This window comes from Hemitrygon akajei, chromosome 10 (assembly GCF_048418815.1).
Source record: "Hemitrygon akajei chromosome 10, sHemAka1.3, whole genome shotgun sequence".
Lineage (NCBI taxonomy): Eukaryota > Metazoa > Chordata > Chondrichthyes > Myliobatiformes > Dasyatidae > Hemitrygon > Hemitrygon akajei.
The window spans coordinates 125604419-125623490 of record NC_133133.1 but is presented as its reverse complement, the minus strand read 5'-3'; the positions used below and the strand labels follow the sequence as shown (position 1 = coordinate 125623490).

Genomic DNA, 19072 nt, shown 5'->3' with positions numbered 1-19072 from the left:
TTTAATTTTATTTCAAAGTTCAAAGTAAAATTTATTATCAGAGTGCATACATGTCACCACATGCAACCCTGATATTCTTTTTTTCTCTCTATGGGCATATTTAGCAAATCTATAGAACAGTAATGGTAAACAGGATCTGTAAACAAACTGTGCAAATACAGATAATAAATAAATAGCAATACATAACGAGCATGAAGTAACAAGATAAGAGTCCTTAAGTAAGTGTAGTTATCCCCTTTTGTTCAAGAGCCTGATGGTTGAGATGTAGCAACTGTTCTTGAACTTATTGGTGCAAGTCCTCAGGTACTTGTACCCTCCACCTGATGGCTCAGCAGGAAAAATGCATGACCTGGGTGGTGAGGATCTTTGATGATGGTTGCTGCTTTTCTACGACAACATTTCATGTAGATATGCTCAATGGTTGGGGGGGCTTTTACCCATGATGTGCTGGGCCAAAACCACTACCTTTTGAAGGATTTTCTGTTCAAAGTCATTGGTGTTTCCATCCCAGTCAGTGTATTCAGCCAGTCAGCACACTTACCACCACACATCTATAGAAGTTTGCAAAGGTTTTTGATGACATGCTGTATCTCCTCAGACTCCTGAGGAAGTAGAGGTGCTGTCGTGCTTTCTTTGCAGTTATATGATGGGGCCAGGACGGGTCCTCTGAGATGGTGACACCCAGGTCAGTTACTGACCTTTTCCACTTCTGATCTTCTGATGATGCCTGGCTCATGGACCTCTGGTTTCCCAGAGGTAGGAAAAGCCTACATTATCTTTTCTCCCCATTTATCTGAATTCCCTGACCCCTGGTATTATTTTATTAACTCTTGTGTCTATCCTTTATTAAGGGAATGTAAGAATCTGGAGATTTGGAAATTCAATGTAGAGTAGTCTTGAAAGGGGGCATGCTATCTTTTCCTATTTCTTGTTTTCTTAGAACTAGTTGACAACTGTCAGAGCATTTTGGTGTTTTTTTTTGTGTCACAATTTTCAGTTTCATGAGGGCTTTAGTAAGATTCAGCATGTGATACTTTGCAAAATTAGAGGATGGCTATTGGGGGATGGGGTAATCTAGTGGAATAGATGGTTGATAGGTTAAAGAAAATTTTGATTTGAATGAGGTCAAGCTGCTGAGGATACTAAGTTTGGTCTGTAATGTATTCTTCAGGGACTCGAGGCCAGGCTTTGAATAGGCAAGAATATAGTAAATAGAAGAAAATATAGATAAAATGTTGTTCCAGGTTCTAGAATCTGAAGCTTCTTGTGTCTCCATTATAATCATTTTCTTTAATTTAATGCATTCTTTAACAGCCTCTTGTTTGCCACATTTGGACTACTTTGCCTGTTAATTTTTTTAATAAAGGAATGTCTGCTATTGCGTGTTTACAATCATGAATTTTAATACAGTTTGTCATTGCCAGCTTTCATCTCATGCCTTTGAAATTTGCTTTATTCAGATTTAAGACCTGGTTTTGGATTGAAATAAAGCACTACCAATCTGTGTTAAATTTTATTTTGATTTTACCCCTTAACAGCCAGATTAACATTACTGTACAATAATAGAACAATTTCCTCATTGTAAACACGAGACATCGCAGACGCTGGAAATCTTGAACACACACTAAGTGCTGGAGGAACTCAGCAGGTCAGGCAGCATCTATGGTAATAAATGATTTTCTCATTAGTTCTTCAACATCCAGTTTGACAAAACATTTTTATATTATCCTTAAATTCATCCTCCACACCATTACCATTTCTTTGGAGGATGCAGAAAGTAACCAGGGGTTGCCTTATCTGGATATCTTATTGCCTAATGGTTGCCTCTTTTATTAATATTGTACAGCATGTTGGCCACACTGGTTTTCGTCCCCGTATCTAAGTAAGTATGAGGTGTTGCACTTTGGGAGGACAAATCAGGGTACGAGTTGCACAGTGAGCTGTAGAACAGAGGGGTCTGGGAATACAGATCCAACATTCCTTGAAAGTGATGTCACAAGTAGATAGGATCGTAAAGAGCACTTCTGGCACATTGGCCTTCATAAATCAAGTACTGAGTACAGAAGTTGGGATGTTGTGTTGAATTTGTATAAGACATCACTGAGGCCTATTTGGAGTATTTGTGTAGTTCTGGTCACCTACCTAGAGGAAGGATATTAATAAGATTGAAAGCATGCAGAGAAAATTTACAAGGTTGTTGCCAGGCCTTAATGACATGAGTTATAGGGAAAGTTTGAATAGGTTACATATTTATTCTCTAGGATGTAGGAGAATGATGTGAGATTTGAAAGAAGTGTACAAAATTGTGAGGGCTATAGATGGGGTAAATGCAAGCAGACTTTTTGGGTTTGGATGAGACTAGAACTAGAAGTCATGGGTTAAGAGTGAAAGTGATATGTTTAATGAAACATCAGCAGGTCCTCCTTCACTTGGGGTGCTGAGAGTGTGGAACAGGCTGCTGGAAGAAGTGGTGGATACAGATTTGATTTCAACATCTAAGAGAAATTTGGATAGATACATGGATGGGAGGGATATGGAGTGCTCTGGTCTAGGTGCAGTTCGATGAGACTAGACAGATTAATTGTTTGACATGGACTAGATTGACCAAAGGGCCCATTTCTGTGCTGTGGTGTTCTATGACTATGTTCTAAAACATAGAGTCAGTTGAAAAAACATTCACTGGGCAAATTCCTGGGATGATAGTATTGTCCTGTCAAGAGGGAAAAAAAAGCGCTTTGGTTCTGCATTCTCAGAATGATTCAGGTTTATTATCACTAGCATATGTCGTGAAACTTGTGTTGTGGCAGCAGTATATTGCAATACATCAGTCTGGTTTGCTTTTACTGACTGCACAATGTTTTTTTTTCTCTGCAATTAGGTCACTTAATTTTCTTTCTTTGTGACTGCCTATAAGCAGTCAAATTTCAAGGTGTATAATTTATACATTCTTTGATAATATGCTTTGAATCTTTGAATAGTATTGCAAAAAGAGAAAAATGTATTTTAAGTAGTGAGCTAGTGTAGGTGTAATCAGTAAACATCAGCTTGATTCAGGTATTGCTGTTATCCAGGTGAGCCAAGACCAAATGGCTCATGGACCTCTGGTTTCCTCCTCCTGGACTCAATTATCAGCTCCTTGTTCTTGCTGACATTGAGTAAGAGGTTGTTGTTATGGCACCACTCAGCCAGATTTTCAATTTGTCACGCACCTGGGCTGATGGAGATTGTGGAAACGATGTTATTGCCAATCCAAACTTACTGAGGTCTGCAAGTGAGGAAGTCAAGGATGTAATTCTACAAGCAGGTATTGAGGCCAAAGACTTGAAGCTCATTTACTAGTTTTGAGGTGATGATGGTATTGAATGCAAAGCTATAGTTGATAAATAACATCCTATTGTGTGCATCTTTGCTGACCAGATGTTCCAGGGTTGAGTGAAGAGGCAATGAGATAGCATCTGCTGTGAACCTGTTGCTCTGGTAGGCAAATTCGAGCAGATCCAAGTCACTTCTCAGGCAGAATTTGATGTGTTTCATCACCAACCTCTCAAAACACTCATCACTATGGATGTAAGTGGCACCAGACTCCAGTCATTGAGCCAGGTTACCACATTTGTCTTAGGCAGTGGTATAATTGAAGCCTGCTTAAAGGTACTTCAGACCGCTGAAGTGAGAGGCTAAGTTCTCAGTGGACACTCTAGCCAGTTCATCAGCACAGGTCTTTGGTACTAGCTTTTCGAGGGTTCAACCTCCAGAAGGGTACTCGCACAATGTCCTCAGACTGAAATCACAGGATTATCGGGGACTGTGGGAGTTTGTGATGGTTCCTCCATGTTTTGATGGTCAAAACGAACGTGGAAGGCATTGAGCTCATCTGGAAGCGAAGCCCTGTGTTGCCTATGTCGCTTGATTAACCTTTACAAGAGGTGATGGTATTCCGGCCCTGCCACAACTTCTGAGCATCCTTCATTGATTGGGTATGGTCCGGAATTGCCACTTTGCCCGGGAGATGGCTTTCTGGGGATTGTACCTGGACCTTTTGTAAATTTCTTGGTCACCAGTCTTAAATCTGATCTGGCCTTCAGCAAATTGTGGATCTCATGTTTCATCCAGAGCTTCTGGTTGGGGAAGAATTTGAATGGCTTTGTGAAGACACACTCGTCTACAACTGTTTTAATAAAGTCTGTGACAAGCATGGTGTATTCATTCAGATCGACAGATGAGTTCTTGAACACAACCCAATCCATTGACTTGAAGAAATCCTGTACCTGCTTTTCTGCTTCCCCAAGCAACCTCTTTGTTGTCCTGATCTCTGGAGCTTTGCTCTTTACCCTTTGCCTATATATAGGTAGGAGGACAGCCAAGTGATCAGATTTATATTTCTAATTGTGACCTATGTAATTCGTTATGTATTGTTTTGTACTGCTGCAAAACAACAAAATTCATGATATGCAGTATATCAATTATTATAAATGTGATTCTGAAAACTATTTAAAATAGAGTAGTCTAATCACTAACAAGTGATTTAAAGAGCACAGTAGACATAGAGCGGGCGACGTTGTAGCGGGTAACAGAGTAGAGGGAGACAGAGTAGAAAGGCTTTGTCTCGAGAGGCTTAGGCGAGCAGAGGCTGAGGACGAGCTTCACTCCAAGTGCGGTAAGGCCGGGTAAGTTCCTTTCAAAGGAGAAAGTTTCAAAAGTTGAGGCAAGTATTGGGTAGGTCATGGCAGCTGAGATCGGCCCTGTGGTTTGTTCATCCTGCAGCATGTGGGAAATCAGGGATACTTCCAGTGTCCCTGACGACTGTGTGTGCAGGAAGTGTGTCCAGCTGCAGCTTCTGGCAGACCGCATTGAGCGTCTGGAGCTGCAATTGGATTCATACTGGAGCATCCGCGATGCTGAGAAAGTCGTGAATAGCACGTTTAGTGAGTTGGCCACACCGCAGGTAAAGGCTATACAGGTAGAAAGGGAAGAGGTAGCCACTAGACAGCGTAGCAGTAGGCAGGTAGTGCAGGAGTTCCCTGAGGTCATCTCCCTCCTAAACAGATATACTGTTTTGGATACTGTTGGGGGAGATGTCTCATCAGGTGAAGACAGCAGCAGCCGAGTTCATTGCACCATGGGTGGCTCTGTGGCACAGGAGGGAAGGAAAAGGAGTCGGAGAGCTATAGTGATAGGGGATTCAATTGTAAGGGGAATAGATAGGCGTTTCTGCGGCCGCAAACGAGACTCCAGGATGGTATGTTGCCTCCCTGGTGCAAGGGTCAAGAATGTTTTTGAGCGGCTGCAGGGCATTCTGGAATGGGAGGGTGAGCAGCCAGTGGTCGTGGTGCACATAGGTACCAACCATATAGGTAAAAAATGGGATGAGGTCCTACAAGGTGAATTTAGGGAGTTAGGAGATAAACTAAAAAGTAGGACCACAAAGGTGGTAATCTCTGGATTACTACCAGTGCCACGTGCTAGTCAGAGTAGAAATAGGAGGATATTTCAGATGAATACGTGGCTTGAAAAATGGTGCAAGGGGGAGGGATTCAAATTTCTGGGGCATTGGAACCAGTTCTAGGGGAGCTGGGACTGGTATAAACAGGACGGTCTGCACCTGGGCTGGACTGGGACCAATGTCCTAGGGGGAGCGTTTGCTACTGCTGTTCAGGAGGGTTTAAACTAATGTAGCGGGGGATGGGAACAAGTGCAGAGAGACAGGGGTATAAAATGAGGGTAGAAGCAAAAAGTAGTAAGGTGAAAAGTAAAAGTGGCAGGCAGGCAAATCCAGGGCAAAAAGCAAAAAGGGTCAGTTTTCAACATAATTGTATAAGGGCTAAGAGTGTTGTAAAAACAAGCCTGAAGGCTTTGTGTGTCAATGCGAGGAGCATTCGTAACAAGTTGGATGAATTGAATGTGCAGATTGTTATGAATGAATATGATATAGTTGGGATCACAGAGACATGGCTCCAGGGTGACCAAGGATGGGAGCTCAATATTCAGGGATATTCAATATTCAGGAGGGATAGACAGGAAAGAAAAGGAGGTGGGGTAGCATTGCTGGTTAGAGAGGAGATTAACGCAATAGAAAGGAAGGACATTAGCCTGGAGGATGTGGAATCGATATGGGTAGAGCTGCATAACACTAAGGGGCAGAAAACGCTGGTGGGAGTTGTGTACAGGCCACCTAACAGTAGTAGTGAGGTTGGGGATGGCATTAAACAGGAAATTAGAAATGCAATAAAGGAACAGTAGTTATAATGGGTGACTTCAATCTACCAATAGATTGGGTGAACCAAATTGGTAAGGATGCTGAGGAAGAGGATTTCTTGGAATGTATGCGGGGTGGTTTTCTGAACCAACATGTCGAGGAACCAACTAGAGAGCAGGCCATTCTAGATTGGGTATTGAGCAATGAGGAAGGGTTAGTTAGCAATCTTGTCGTGCGAGGCCCCTTGGGTAAGAGTGACCATAATATGGTGGAATTCTTCAATAAGATGGAGAGTGACATAGTTAATTCAGAAACAAAGGTTCTGAACATAAAGAAGGGTAACTTTGAAGGTATGAGACGTGAATTAGCTAAGATAGACTGGCAAATGATACTTAAAGGGTTGATGGTGGATATGCAATGGCAAGCATTTAAAGATTGCATGGATGAACTGCAACAATTGTTCATCCCAGTTTGGCAAAAGAATAAAACAGGGAAGGTAGTGCACCCGTGGCTGACAAGGGAAATTAGGGATAGTATCAAGTCCAAAGAAGAAACATACAAATTAGCCAGAAAAAGCGGCACACCTGAGGACTGGGAGAAATTCAGAGTGCAGCAGAGGAGGACAAAGGAATTAATTAGGAAAGGGAAAAAAGATTGAGAGAAAGCTGGCAGGGAACATAAAAACTGACTGTAGAAGCTTTTATAGATTAGTGAAAAGAAAAAGATTGGTCAAGATAAATGTAGGTCCCTTACAGTCAGAAACAGGTGAATTGATCATAGGGAACAAAGACATGGCAGACCAATTGAATAACTACTTTGGTTCTGTCTTCACTAAGGAGGACATAAATAATCTTCCGGAAATAGTAAGGGACCGAGGGTCTAGTGAGATGGAGGAACTGAGGGAAATGCATGTTAGTAGGGAAGTGGTGTTAGGTAAATTGAAGGGATTAGAGGCAGATAAATCCCCAGGGCCAGATGGTCTGCATCCCAGAGTGCTTAAGGAAGTAGCCCAAGAAATAGTGGATGCATTAGTGATAATTTTACAAAACTCCTTAGATCCTGGATTAGTTCCTGAGGATTGGAGGGTGGCTAATGTAACCCCACTTTTTAAAAAAGGAGGGAGAGAGAAACCGGGGAATTATAGACTGGTGAGTCTGACATCGGTGGTGGGGAAAATGCTAGAGTCGGTTATCAAAGATGTGATAACAGCACATTTGGAAAGAGGTGAAATCATTGGACAAAGTCAGCAAGGATTTGTGAAAGGAAAATCATGTCTGACGAATCTTATAGAATTTTTTGAAGATGTAACTAGTAGAGTGGATAGGGGAGAGCCAGTGGATGTGGTATATTTAGATTTTCAAAAGGCTTTTGACAAGGTCCCACACAGGAGATTAGCATGTAAACTTAAAGCGCACGGTATTGGGGGTATGGTATTGATGTGGATAGAGAATTGGTTGGCAGACAGGAAGTAAAGAGTGGGAGTAAATGGGACCTTTTCAGAATGGCAGGCAGTGACTAGTGGGGTACCGCAAGGCTCAGTGCTGGGACCCCAGTTGTTTACAATATATATTAGTGATTTAGACGAGGGAATTAAATGCAGCATCTCCAAGTTTGCGGATGACACGAAGCTGGGCGGCGGTGTTAGCTGTGAGGAGGATGCTAAGAGGATGCAGGATGACTTGGATAGGTTAGGTGAGTGGGCAAATTCATGGCAGATGCAATTTAATGTGGATAGATGTGAGGTTATCCACTTTGGTTGTAAGAACAGGAAAATAGATTATTATCTGAATGGTGGCCGATTAGGAAAAGGGGAGGTGCAACGAGACCTGGGTGTCATTGAAGGTGGGCATGCAGGTACAGCAGGCGGTGAAAAAGGCAAATGGTATGTTGGCATTCATAGCAAAAGGATTTGAGTACAGGAGCAGGGAGGTTCTACTGCAGTTGTACAAGGCCTTGGTGAGACCGCACCTAGAGTATTGTGTGCAATTTTGGTTCCCTAATCTGAGGAAAGACATTCTTGCCATAGAGGGAGTACAAAGAAGGTTCACCAGATTGATTCCTGGGATGGCAGTACTTTAATATGAAGAAAGACTGGATCGACTAGGTGTCTACTCACTAGAATTTAGAAGATTGAGGGGGGATCTTATTGAAATGTATAAAATTCTAAAGGGATTGGACAGGCTAGATGCAGGAAGAGTGTTTCCGATGTTGGGGAAGTCCAGAACGAGGGGTCACAGTTTAAGGATCTCGGAAGCCTTTTAGGACCGAGATGAGGAAAAACTTCTTCACACAGAGAGTGGTGAATCTGTGGAATTCTCTGCCACAGGAAACAGTTGAGGCCGGTTCATTGGCTATATTTAAGAGGAAGTTAGATATGGCCCTTGTGGCTAAAGGGATCAGGGGGTATGGAGAGAAAGCAGGTACAGGGTTTTGAGTTGGATAATCAGCCATGATCATACTGAATGGCGATGCAGGCTCGAAGGGCCGAATGGCCTATTCCTGCACCTATTTTCTATGTTTCTAAAAGAAAATCTGCAGAATTTGCAAATTCCAGCAACATACACGTCCTGATAAAAGGTCTCGGCCTGAAACGTTGATTATACTCTTTTCTATAGATGCAGACTGGCCTGCTGAGTTCCTCTACCACTTTGTGCTTAAAATAGCTTAGATCACTTTTTAAAAGTTTGGGAGATTTGATGGCTTTAGGGATTGGCACAGACCCTGAGGTAGATCGGTATGATCATTTTTAATGACAGTGCAGATTTGAGAAAAAGTGAGACACCACATTAGAGGACTGATTACTGCTGTTCACTGGCTGTTGACTTTGAATGATTCTAGAGATACTTTCTGTTGTTCCTGTCAAGATGGCACCTGTAGCAACGCTCCTTCAGTCAACATCTTCTGGATAGATCATGAAACCATATATTTCACTTCTTTATGTATTTTATGTTTGTTTTAATCTTGTATATAATTATGGAGTTGTTGGAGCCTATGATTTGCAGTTTGGAGATGGTTTGAGTGTTTCAGCGCTCTGCAGTCTTCAAGGGGATTCCGGGAGGCAGAGGCAAAAGGCAGGAGCCTCGTGGTGAGAAGGCTGTGAGCCGATGTTTGACTTCCTTTTGCTGATTAAAGTTTCCATTGTTTACCAATTAGAGTGACGAGGGAGATTGAAACATCGGTTGCCTGCTGGTGAAATCGCTCGGCTACAAGGCGGAGACTGCCTTTTTATCACTGCTGGAGATCTCTCTGCTATGGAGAAGCAGAATGTTGCCTAGGTTTTCTGTGTTTTGGATATGGACTTGGACTGTGAACTTTCTATGCTTTTTATATTCTGTGTTTTTCACTCAATCTTTCTCATTTCTTTGTGTGCGGGGGAGGGGGATTTGGGTGTCTATGTCTGTTTTGTGCAGGGAGGAGGAATTTCAGGGTTGATCATGCTGCTGTTCTTTCTTGGTTTCGTGGCTATTTGGAGAAGAAGAATTTCAGAGTTATATACTTTGATAATAAATGAACCGTTGAACTTTAGTTGTGCATGTGGTTTCTTTTAAATAGAATTAACATAACTAGAAGAGGAAAAGGACTATGAAACTTTGAATGCTTTTACATTTTCATTTCAAGTGTCTATTTGGGGAACTTTTCATCAAAAAATTCCACTAAATAGGTTATATTTTATGGAAGTATACTTTATGGACTACTGTAATTTGTACAGAATGGGTAAGATTGGAATGCACTCTGGCAAAATATGTAGTGCATCTGGTGAAGGCAAATAAGGCATAGAAATACACAATGAATGGTCCTCTTTTTGGAGGAGTAGCACACACAACCATAGATCTCTGAAGCTCATAAGAGAAGAAGATAAAATGTTTGAAAATAATAAATGGGATTCTGTCTTTCATTTCAGCTATTAAGTTCATGTTCCATGTCCTTTCTATTGTGTTGTGTTGGCAAATTAGAGGGTTATATTGTTATAGCTCACAAGCTTCCTTCCATCACTACTTCTGCATTAATGATAAATTCCATTAAGTTGTAACTTCTCCAATCTGCAGTTTTTCATATTCTAAACCATAAAAATGTGAAGTTACTTTGAGCATAATGATTATACTTTTCTTCACGCTGACCTGTTTTACATTCACTTTGAAGCTCCCAACTCCTCTACCTTTATTCCGTAAATTTTGATCACTTCTTATAACTTTAGTTGAGATATTAGTTACATTAGGACAGATGTGATATTTCAACATTAATACCATCTTCCACCAGTCATCAAGTTTATGTACAAAATGTTATTTTCAATTGCATTGAATTATTGTAAGTGCTGCTACAAATTGTATCTGTGTACAAAATAGCAATTGTAATGTCTTATTACTTGGTAGGATATTTGTTTACAAAATACAAATTATGTAAACCTTGCAAACGTTTCAGGGGATGGTGTCAGAGGCAGATACGCTAGGGACATGTAAGAGGCTCTTAGTCTCTTATACATGGATGAAAGTAAAATGGAGGGCTCTGTGGAAGGGAAGTGTTAGATTGATTGTGGTGTAAATGAAAAGGTCAGCACTACATAGTAGGTCAAAGGGCACTGTGCTGTACAGTTCTATGTTCCAGGTCAGTAAACTTAAACTGTCTTCTGTTTTAATAATATTCATTTATTTTGGCCAGGGTGGGGAAAGAACCTTCAAACACACAGTTATAAATTAATATATCATGCACATAATCCTCTTAACAGAGACATAAATGAATAAAATAGATTTTTTGAGTATCATAAATGCCAAACAGAGTTTGGCTTTTTAATTTACCATTAGTGATGTTAGCTTTGTATGTATTTGAGATAAGCTAATTTGTTAAAATATATCACTAGGTTTGCCTCATGTTTATTCATTTCAGAACAGATAAGATCTGTTTCAGTAGTAATTCTGTTTTATTCATTGGCAAACTGGCGTTTATTGACCATCCCTAACTAGATCACCATAATCATAATGATATAGAGAACCTTAAGAGCTGTTGAGGCCCTCCTTCTGAAGGTAATCCCACCATGCTGTTTTGGCCAGGATTGAAACTGATAGGTGATGATCTACCCAAGTTAGATGCTAGGTTAATTGCAGAGAATCATTAGGTGGTGTCGTTCCATTATGCTTGCCCACTGTGTGCTTAATTGTAAAGGTAGCATGAGTGAGAGAGATTATTGGAAAATCTGTTTGGCATCATAGTTATGTCTTCACGTGTGATTGAAGAACTGAATGCTTACAATGATCGACTGTTTAATCTGCATCATGTTTGGGTGTTTTTACAGTTGTACTTCCCCAGTTAAGTAGCTAATGGTAAAAATAAATTGTGAAGAGAAAGCTCACCAAGGTTGGTTTTGGAGGAGTAGCACACACAACCATAGATCTCTGAAGCTCATAAGAGAAGAAGATAAAATGTTTGAAAATAATAAATGGGATTCAGTCTTTCATTTCAGCTATTAAGTGAAAAGGAGATGTTAGTTGTATACCACTTTACAGCACTCAGTCCATGTCTCTGCAAGTCGTGCCTTTTCAGTTACACATCTAGATAATGTTTTAAGTGTCATGTTTTTTGTCTCTGCCATACTGAGATAATGGTACATGGTGTCAAGTAGATATTACCTTATGATTAACATCACCACCTATGAAAGCATAAAATCAAAGAACATTCCTACTTGTCTATTGAAGTCTAAAGCTGCCGTGTGCATGGAAGCCACTTGGTTTAACTTGCTTCTGACACATTTATTTCTGCAACCAATTCCTCAATATTTGTGTTTCTTTAGAATCTGGTGTTAAGACTCACATCTGAAAAAATTGCTATGTGTACAAATTATAAAGAATGTTTGGAAGTAAAGGAGGTTTTGAGATGTGTAGAATTTTGAAAGTGGCCATGGTAATAGTTGATGTTTTGATTTTAATTTTTTGAAGTTGTAGATGCCATTCCTTCATGCAAAGTGGGAGCAAAGCAGAAATTGTGAAACTAGAGACCACAATCTTGATATCAATCACAAGAAAAATGTTGGAAGCTGCTATTAAAATCATTATGGTGGGGCACTTAGACAGATACATGGCAAACAGGGAAAAGTCATGATTTTAAAAAGAGAAATTGCATTGACCCTACTAGTTGTAGTTCTTTGAAGAAGTCATATGTGGCTGTAGCAGAACCAGTAGATATTTGAATAGATGCTGCGGCAAAGGTTCTTGTGAAAAATGAAATTTCATGTTTTAGCATGTTATCAGTTGATGTGGGTTGAAGATTGGGGAAATAAATAGACATAAATGGGTCTTCATTGGCAAGATGTAATATGTTACAACCAACAACCACAGCAATTGGTGCTGAGACTAATATTTTACCATTGATCTAACAGATTTAATCAGCAAATCTTCAGTATTTTGATTATATAGTGCTAGTTGTGAGTCAGCTATAATAGGTGATGTGTGTGGGCAAAGATCCAGCAAATTAAGGTTAATGTGAGGGAAGTGATTTTTTTTTTCTGTCAAACTGAAAAGGTTAAGAAGCTTCACACAAAATGCTGGAAGAACTTGGCAGGTCAGGCAGCATCTATGGAAGAGATTAAGGAAGAAGAAATGTTGGATCCTCTTAAAAACATCAAGATTGTTAAGTCCCCAGGGCCGGATGTGATATACCCAAGGTTGCTGTGGGAAGTTAGAGAAGAGCAGTAGCTATGATCTTTGAATCCTCTTTGGCTGCAGGGGAGGTGCTGGAGGATTGGAGAATGGCAAATGTAGTTCCCCTTTTTAAAAAAAGTTAGCAGGGAGAATCCTGGGAACTATAGACCGGTGAGTCTTACATCGGTGGTTTGCAAACTATTGGAAAGGATTCTTAAGGATAGGATCTACGAGCATTTGAAGAAGTACAGTCTACTCAAGGATGGTCAACATGGCTTTGTGAAGGGAAGGTTGTGCCTTCACGAGCCTAATTGAGTTTTTTGAAGTTGATGAGGGTAGGGCGGTAGATGTGGTCTACATGGATTTTAGCAAGGCGTTTGACAAAGTCCCCCACGAGAGACTCGTCCAGAAAGTCATGAGGCATGGGATCAGTGGAACCTTGGTTGTTTGGATAAAAAATTGGCTTACAGGAAGAATGCAGAGGGTAGTTATGGAAGGAAAGTATTGTGCCTGGAGGTCGGTGACTAGTGGAGTGCCACAAGGATCTGTCCAGGGACCCCTGCTCTTTGTGATTTATATAAATGACCTGGATGAAGAGGCTGAAGGATGGGTGAGTAAGTTTGCGGATGACACAAAGATTGGAGGAATTGTGGATGGAGCTGTAGGTTGTTGAAGGTTACAAGAGGATATAGACAGAATGCAGAGTTGGGCAAAAAAGTGGCAGGTGGAGTGCAATCCGGTTAAGTGTGAGGTGATGCATTTTGGAAGGACAAACCAGAAGGCTGAGTACAAGGTTAATGGTCGGTTACTTAAGAGTGTTGATGAACAGAGGGACCTTGGGGTTCAAATCCATACATCCCTCAAGGTCTCTGCACAGGTTGATAGTTGATAGGATAATTAAGAAGGCCTATGGGATGTTAGGCTTCATTAATAGGGGGATTGAGTTCAAGAGTGGAGAGGTCATGTTGTAGCTCTACAAATCTCTGGTGAGACCACACGTAGAGTATTGTGTTCAGTTCTGATCACCTCATTATAGGAAGGATGTGGAAACTATGGAGAAGGTGCAGAGGAGATTTACCAGGATGTTGCCTGGATTGGAGAACAAGTCATATGAAACAAGGTTAGCAGAGCTGGGACTTTTCTTTTTGGAGCGTAGAAGGATGAGAGGGGACTTGATAGAGGTCTACAAGATTATGAGAGGCATAGATAGGGTGGATAGCCAGTAGCTGTTTCCCAGGGAATGAATAGCAAACGCCAGAGGGCATATGTACAAAGTTAAGGGAGAGAAGTTTAGGGGAGACATAGAGGTAAGTTTTTTTACACAGAGGGTTATGGGTGCCTGGAATGACTTGCCAGGGATGGTGCTGGAGGCTAAAACATTAATGGTATTTAAGAGCCTCTTGGACAGGCACATGGATGAAAGAAAAATAGAGGATTTTAGGGGTAGTGTGGGTTTAGTACTTTAAGGAATATATGGGTTGGCACAACATCGAGGGCCGAAGGGCACGTACTGTTGTAGTGTTCTAGTGTCTAGAAGAGTACAGTTGATGTTTTGGGCCGAGACCCTTCTTCAGGACTGGAGAAGCTTGTCTCTAACATTGATGCAGAGTCATCTAGATGTTCTTCATTCACAAAAGGAAAGTAGACTAAGTAAGAAGGTTATTCTGGTTTATCATGAGGAATATAGAATACAGAACAAGGGAGGTTCTGCAACAATTACATGGATAGTGTCTTGGTGACATCACCTTTATTGTAACTGTAGTGTTGGTCTCAATGTATTGGAGAAATTTTACCAGACTATGGCTAGAAAGGCTTAGTTGCCTTATGAAAAGAGTTGGATTGGCTAGATCTGTATTTGCTGGAGTACAGAAGAGATGAAGGCAACTTGATTGAATCATGTGTTTCTGAAAAAAGTCACCTTCTTACGATAAGACAAAAGTTTGGTTCTCTTTCTTTGGAGGGTGCTGGATGTATTCTTTGAATGTTTTTATGGCAAGTCAGATAGAAAGTTGGGGGGAGGTAAAAGGTTACTGTGGTCGTAATGTGAATGTTTATCTGAAATTACAATCCAAATGGCTGTGATTTTATGTGGTTACAGAGTAGGCTCAATCAGGCTGAGTGGGAGTTTCCTGTTCCATGTCACATGTTCATTTTATAAATATAAAACCATCATATGTATTCTTTGTTGCTTTCTCTGTTTAAGTAAGAAAGCTGAAACTGCAATTTCCAGTTGATTTAAAGAGAAATTATAGGTTCAGATTTCCTGTTGAAACTCTTGAGATCAAAGAGCTCCTGGATGTATTCGTGTCTTTGTTTTGCTTTTCTAACTTGATTTGACTTGAATTTGTCTCCATCCTAGAAATGAAATAGCAGGATTTATGAAGAAGTTATTTTCACTAGACACTTCTAATCTAGTCACCACCCCCCAAATGCATTTCCAGGAAAAAAAGCAATCAAGCATTAGAGAAAGTTGAGTTAATGTACATAAATGCATCTCAGTCCCCATTTTAAAGTTTAACATTCTGTCTTCTATTTCTTTAATGAGAATTGGACAAATCCTATCAATTCGTATTTCTGTTATACTTCCTGGCATTACAGTGCTCTGTTATGAAAAGTCACTAAAGGAAAAAAAATGACATAGTGCTTGAACATTCGTAATATTATACCTTAGTATGATATTAAACAGGAGAAAACAATATTGGCTATAAATTCACTTGTAATTACTTGTTTTTGCATTGGTGCATGTGATTTTTTTTATTTCCTTGGAGTAAAGCAGAAAAGTGACCATATCTGACTTTTTTTACACTGGTCATTTAATATGTTTCATTCCGGATATTTTACCAGAATATTTTGGAGTACTTGGCCTTGTGTCACTGATTTTTTTCATGATAGGACTGTTTGAAATAACTCCATTTCTTTTGAAATAAGGAACTTCGATTTGTAACATTGTGGGACATCGGAGGGCAAATTTTCCCAATTTCCTTTTTGCATTCTAAGGATAAATGGGTTTTCTTAACACACCATTGGATGTGTATTGTGGTGATAGGTTCTTTACTTGCACCCTTCTGCCTTGTATCCCAAGAAAATCCTGTTTGTCTATCCTAGCTCTGATCTCCCAAAACTCAGTTGACATGTCCATCTATGGCTGGAATTTGAATGCTCCAAGACCTCTTCTCTGATGTTTTAGAATACCAGTGGAGACTTTGATCTCTAGGATCCTTTCCTGCCCCGTCATTGCTAGTCTTTGGACTTTTTTCCTTGGATGCAGTCCTGGCCCCCTCTCACTGATCCAAGACTGAGATCCTCTTCTCTCCTGAGCACAGCAGGACAGGCTATCCAAGGAGTTTCCCCCATCCCTCCCAAACCATGCTCTGTTCCCAGTTTCTGCAAATCTAGCTTTTGTTAGTGCAATTGAAGGAACTTAGTGTTAATACTATATTTAATTTTAATTTAGAACATAGATCAGTACATGGAATTTTAAATTTGCATAATATAGGATTATTTTCTGCTCATAACCAGCTTTTTGTTGAGAGCTAATCACATTAATGAGCTTTCTGTATGTGAATTTTAGAAATATTTTAATATCGATTCTAAAGAAAATATTCTGAGAGCTTTTCCTGATGTGCTTTAAAATAATTGGCTGCATCTTTGGGAGCTGATGTGTAACTAGGTATTTGCTGCCTTTCCAGTTGGAGGTTTGCATTCCAGCTTGTGTGCCAATCTTACAAATTGATGGACTCCATTGATGGAGACCATAGCTCAGTGTGCCTATCAATATTTGTTCAGCAGAAGCCCACCCTTGGTGAGGTCAAATTTTCTTGTGTTGACTGAATATATGAATCAGAGAGCAGTTTCCCCTGTTGGCCCATGTGAAAGTTTATTTTACCAAAGATTTCTACAAGTGTTAGTGACTTGGAAAAGGATCTGAATCCTGCAGATTTATGACATTACTGCATTCACCAGTTTAGCTGTTTGCAGCAAAGGCTTCAATTTCACTTGGAGGTAAAACAGTTGATCACTTGCTGTTGGGATACACAAACAGCAATCTAGTCTGCGGTCTAGGAGTTAGTGTAATTGGCTGGGGCTTGTGAATTGAGCCTTGTTTTCTTCATGTCAACATTTGTAAAGAGCAGAAATAATACACAAGTTTTGGGTGATTGAAACAAAAGTTTATTCTTAAAAGTGAGTGCCTGCTGCCTGTAAAACAGAGTGCCACACTACTTCACCATAGTACAATGAAGGGTTTTGAATTGCCAGCACCTGTGACAGCTTTGAAACTTGGTAAACTGCTGGCTGTCAAAGCAATTCCATTTATCCCATTCCTCTGCTTATTTCCCCTGCAACATATTCTCTCAAATTAAGACTTCCATCATTTTCCTCGCACCAGTAGACTTGATAAGTTTTGCAGTAGCTCACTAACCTAACAATTGGAGTGTATTAGGGGTGTAGGAAATTGGAGCACCCACCAGGAACCCATTTAGTCACAAAGAAATGGTGCAAATTCCACAGGAACGGTGCCAGAGGTCAGAAAGTAGCTGTTAGATAGCAACATATCTGCAGCTGATTGTGAAGGCCATCAATTAACTGATATCCTCTCGGAAGATTATTTTGCACTGATACAAGTCAAGTCCAAGGGTTCTAGCATATGCTTTTATTTTTCGAGTTACTTGTGGTTACTCTATAAAATGTAGGACCCAAATTCACCATTGGAGGGCACTGAGAACCTGGAAAATAAATGGATTGCACGTGTAAAGCTTTTGATACTGATCCAAGGTTTAGTGCAACTTAATTTGCTTCACTTCAGATGTGTGTTAATTATATAAACCTATGAAACTAAAATGAATGGTGGTGAATGGTGGCTTTATTTTGGTATATTTATGTATTATGATAAATACATTTCGGTTACCTGTCCGCCATAATCCCTATGAAAAATTTTAGGAAGCCTCTGTGGCAGTCCATGCTAATCTGTGAGGCTGTATTGGTTGAAATGGCCAAAAACAATTTGATAATCTCCATCCCCTTCAATTTGCTAAAGATGCTCACTTTTTTGTTTCAAGCAGACATTAGCTTCTCAGTGCTTGCATGTATCTTTTTTCAGTTACTTTGTTTAGCTGTAACCGGTGTAGTATGGGTGGAATCCCGAATAGATTGGGATGTCCTGCTTAGAATACATAAAAACATAGAAAATAACATGAATAGTCCAGTTGGTCCTTTTGATTCTCTTCCTTTATTCAATATAGCATAGATTTCAATTTTTTTCTCAAAATCGAAAGCTGTTACTTCAAGGTACTTGCTTTGCTCTTTGTTCCAGCATAGGTTGATTTTTTTTTCTCTTCCTCTTGAGTCTGTAGACCATTATTTCTGAACTATGAAGCAAAGTTCACATCTGACATCAAGGGTATATAAGAAATGACCAGATTTATTTCTGAGATGTCCTGTAATGAGGAGAGATAGTCTTGGATTGAGTTATAATCACTGAATTGAGCTAATCAAATTAAGTGATTGAGTTATAATCACTGAATTGAGCTAATCAAATTAAACTCCTTTAGGACCTTGCCCATATCTTCTTCCTCCAAGTACTTGTTTCTGCTGTTTCCTAGTATGTATAGAATGCCTTGGGATTCCCCTTAATCCTATATGGCAATGACTTTTCATGGTCTTGCCTGACTCTCTTAATTCCCTTGAGTTCTTTTCAGGTTAAAGTTCAAGTTTATTGTAATCTTAACTGTACATACATACAACCAAATGAAACAATGTTCCTCCAGACCACAGTGCGTATACGTATCACACACAGCACACAACAGAAAATATTACCATAAATAAGTTAATAAAATATAGTTCAAGATGTATGTACAGTACGCAGCACAGGTAAACAGTAAACAGCTCTGTCCTAGTGACGCTACCTCGGTGGTGGCAGGGTATTTATTCGTCTCACGGCCTGGGAGAGAAAGCTCTTACCCAGTCTGGCAGTTGTAGTTCTGATGCTCTTGTACCTCCTTCCTGACAGTAGTGGGTCAAAGAGGTTGTGGGATGGGTGATAAGGGCCCTCGACAATGCTTTGGGCCCTTCATCTGCAATACTCCTAGTAAACGTCACAAATAGGGTGGAGGGAGACCCTGGTGATCCTCCTGGCAGTTTTTACTTTTGTCTGTAGGGTCTTGCAGTCCAATGCCTTACAGCTTCCGTAACACACAATGATGCAGCCAGACAAGACATTCTCAATGATGCTCCTGTAGAAAGTTGTTAAAAT

At 40.2% G+C, this 19072-nt stretch overlaps 1 protein-coding gene and 1 long non-coding RNA gene across 2 annotated transcripts in view; both read left to right on the top strand.

Annotated features, from left to right (window-relative positions):
* Positions 1-19072, top strand: part of LOC140734020 (periphilin-1-like) — a 124879-nt gene that overhangs the window by 15059 nt on the left and 90748 nt on the right. The gene's annotated exons all lie outside the window — the stretch shown is intronic.
* Positions 196-9718, top strand: LOC140734651 (uncharacterized). The gene is made up of 2 exons (XR_012100583.1): positions 196-756; positions 9347-9718. It is a non-coding gene; the product is annotated as an uncharacterized lncRNA (long non-coding RNA).